The sequence below is a fragment of the Hypanus sabinus genome, unplaced genomic scaffold (genome assembly GCF_030144855.1).
Source record: "Hypanus sabinus isolate sHypSab1 unplaced genomic scaffold, sHypSab1.hap1 scaffold_1289, whole genome shotgun sequence".
Taxonomy (NCBI): Eukaryota; Metazoa; Chordata; class Chondrichthyes; order Myliobatiformes; family Dasyatidae; genus Hypanus; species Hypanus sabinus.
In genome coordinates this window covers 110,001-113,332 of record NW_026779355.1, presented here as the reverse complement: position 1 = coordinate 113,332, position 3,332 = coordinate 110,001, and positions in this window count along the sequence as shown.

Here is a 3,332-nt window from a genome sequence, read left to right as displayed (position 1 = left end):
CCCCAGCCGTAACCCTAACCCAGGCCCTAACCCTAACCCCCGCCCTAACCCTAAACCTAACCCCAGCCCTAACCCTGAACCTAACCCTAACCCTAGACCTAACCCCAGCCCTAACCCTAGCCCTGGCCCTAACCCTAACCCTAAACCTGGCCCGAACCCAATCCCCGGGCGGGCAATCGGTTTGCCCGACCGGGCCCTGGCAAATCGTTAACCAACGTCGGCGAGACAAATCGTTAAACAACGCCGGCGAGACAAATCGTTAACCAGCCCGGCCGGGACAAGTCGTTAACCAACCCTAATGCGGCGGGACTTGGAATAATTCCGACGTCTGCCGAGGACTGCGATGGGCGGTGCGACCTCCTGTAGTCCCGACGGAGGAGCCGCCCCTCGGCCGGCACGGCCCTCCGAAGACGTCCCCTCGCGGCCACCCGCCGAGGTATGACGCGTGCGGACCTGCCAGGAGCACAACCCAAACCTTAAAACTAACCCTGGCCATAGCACGAGCCCTAGCCCCAGCCCAAGCCCCAACCCATATCCTAGGCCTAGCCCTGACCCTAGCCCCAACCCTAGCCCTAACCCTAAAGCTAACCCCCGCCCTAACCCGAGCCCTAGCCCCAACCCGAACGCTAAACCTAACCCTAACCCCAACCCCAACCCTAGCCCTAACCCCAGCCCTAACCCTAAAGCTAACCCCCGCCCTCACCCGAGCCCTAGCCCCAACCCGAACGCTAACCCTAACCCTAACCCCAACCCCAACCCTAACCCTAACCCTAACCCTAGCCCCAGCCCAAGCCCCAACCCATATCCTAGCCCTAGCCCTGACCCTAGCCCGAACCCTAACCCTAACCCTAACCCCAGCCCTAACCCTAAAGCTAACCCCAACCCTAACCCTAACCCTAGCCCCAACCCTAACCCTAACCCTAACCCTAGCCCCAACCCTAACGCTCACCCTAACCCCAGCCCTAACCCTAATCCTAACCCCAGCTCTAAGCCTAAGCCCCGCCCTAACCCGAGCCCTAACCCCAACCACAACCCTAACCCTAATCCTAACCCCAGCTCTAAGCCTAAGCCCCGCCCTAACCCGAGCCCTAACCCCAACCACAACCCTAACCCTAACCCTAACCCTAGCCCGAACCCAATCCCCGGGCGGGCAATCGGGTTGCCCGCCCGGGCCCTGGCAAATCGTTAACCAACGTCGGCGAGACAAGTCGTTAACCAGCCCGGCCGGGACAAGTCGTTAACCAACGTCGGCGAGACAAGTCGTTAACCAACGTCGGCGAGACAAGTCGTTAACCAGCCCGGCCGGGACAAGTCGTTAACCAGCCCGGCCGGGACAAGTCGTTAACCAACCCTAATGCGGCGGGACTTGGAATAATTTCGACGTCTGCCGAGGACTGCGATGGGCGGTGCGACCTCCTGTAGTCCCGACGGAGGAGCCGCCCCTCGGCCGGCACGGCCCTCCGAAGACGTCCCCTCGCGGCCACCCGCCGAGGTATGACGCGTGCGGACCTGCCAGGAGCACAACCCAAACCTTAAAACTAACCCTGGCTATAGCACGAGCCCTAGCCCCAGCCCAAGCCCCAACCCATATCCTAGGCCTAGCCCTGACCCTAGACCCAACCCTAGCCCTAACCCCAGCCCTAACCCTAAAGCTAACCCCCGCTCTAACCCGAGCCCTAGCCCCAACCCGAACGCTAACCCTAACCCTAACACCAACCCCAACCCTAGCCCTAACCCCAGCCCTAACCCTAAAGCTAACCCCCGCCCTCACCCGAGCCCTAGCCCCAACCCGAACGCTAACCCTAACCCTAACCCCAACCCCAACCCTAACCCTAACCCTAACCCTAGCCCCAGCCCAAGCCCCAACCCATATCCTAGCCCTAGCCCTGACCCTAGCCCCAACCCTAACCCTAACCCCAACCCTAACCCTAACCCCAGCCCTAACCCTAAAGCTAACCCCAACCCTAACCCTAACCCTAGCCCCAACCCTAACCCTAACCCTAACCCTAGCCCCAACCCTAACCCTAACCCTAACCCTAACCCTAACCCTAACCCTAACCCTAACCCTAACCCTAACCCTAACCCTAACCCTAACCCTAACCCTAACCCTAACCCTAGCCCGAACCCAATCCCCGGGCGGGCAATCGGGTTGCCCGACCGGGCCCTGGCAAATCGTTAACCAACGTCGGCGAGACAAGTCGTTAACCAGCCCTGCCGGGACAAGTCGTTAACCAGCCCGGCCGGGACAAGTCGTTAACCAGCCCGGCCGGGACAAGTCGTTAACCAACGTCGGCGAGACAAGTCGTTAACCAGCCCGGCCGGGACAAGTCGTTAACCAACGTCGGCGAGACAAGTCGTTAACCAGCCCGGCCGGGACAAGTCGTTAACCAACCCTAATGCGGCGGGACTTGGAATAATTTCGAGGACTGCGATGGGCGGTGCGACCTCCTGTAGTCCCGACGGAGGAGCCGCCCCTCGGCCGGCACGACCCTCGGAAGACGTCCCCTCGCGGCAAGCCAGCCGAGGTATGACGCGTGCGGACCTGCCAGGAGCACAACCCAAACCTTAAAACTAACCCTGGCCATAGCACGAGCCCTAGCCCCAGCCCAAGCCCCAACCCATATCCTAGCCCTAGCCCTGACCCTAGCCCCAACCCTAACCCTAACCCCAACCCTAACCCTAACCCCAGCCCTAACCCTAAAGCTAACCCCAACCCTAACCCTAACCCTAGCCCCAACCCTAACCCTAACCCTAACCCTAGCCCCAACCCTAACCCTAACCCTAACCCTAACCCTAACCCTAACCCTAACCCTAACCCTAACCCTAACCCTAACCCTAACCCTAACCCTAACCCTAACCCTAACCCTAACCCTAACCCTAGCCCGAACCCAATCCCCGGGCGGGCAATCGGGTTGCCCGACCGGGCCCTGGCAAATCGTTAACCAACGTCGGCGAGACAAGTCGTTAACCAGCCCTGCCGGGACAAGTCGTTAACCAACGTCGGCGAGACAAGTCGTTAACCAGCCCGGCCGGGACAAGTCGTTAACCAACCCTAATGCGGCGGGACTTGGAATAATTCCGACGTCTGCCGAGGACTGCGATGGGCGGTGCGACCTCCTGTAGTCCCGACGGAGGAGCCGCCCCTCGGCCGGCACGGCCCTCCGAAGACGCCCCCTCGCGGCAGCCCGCCGAGCTATGGCGCGCGGGGACCTGCCAGGAGCACAAGCCAAACCTTAACCCTAACCCTGGCACTAACCCTAACCCTAACCCTGACGCCAGCCCTAACCCTAACACTAGCCCTAACTAACCCTAACCCTCACCCTCACCCTAAA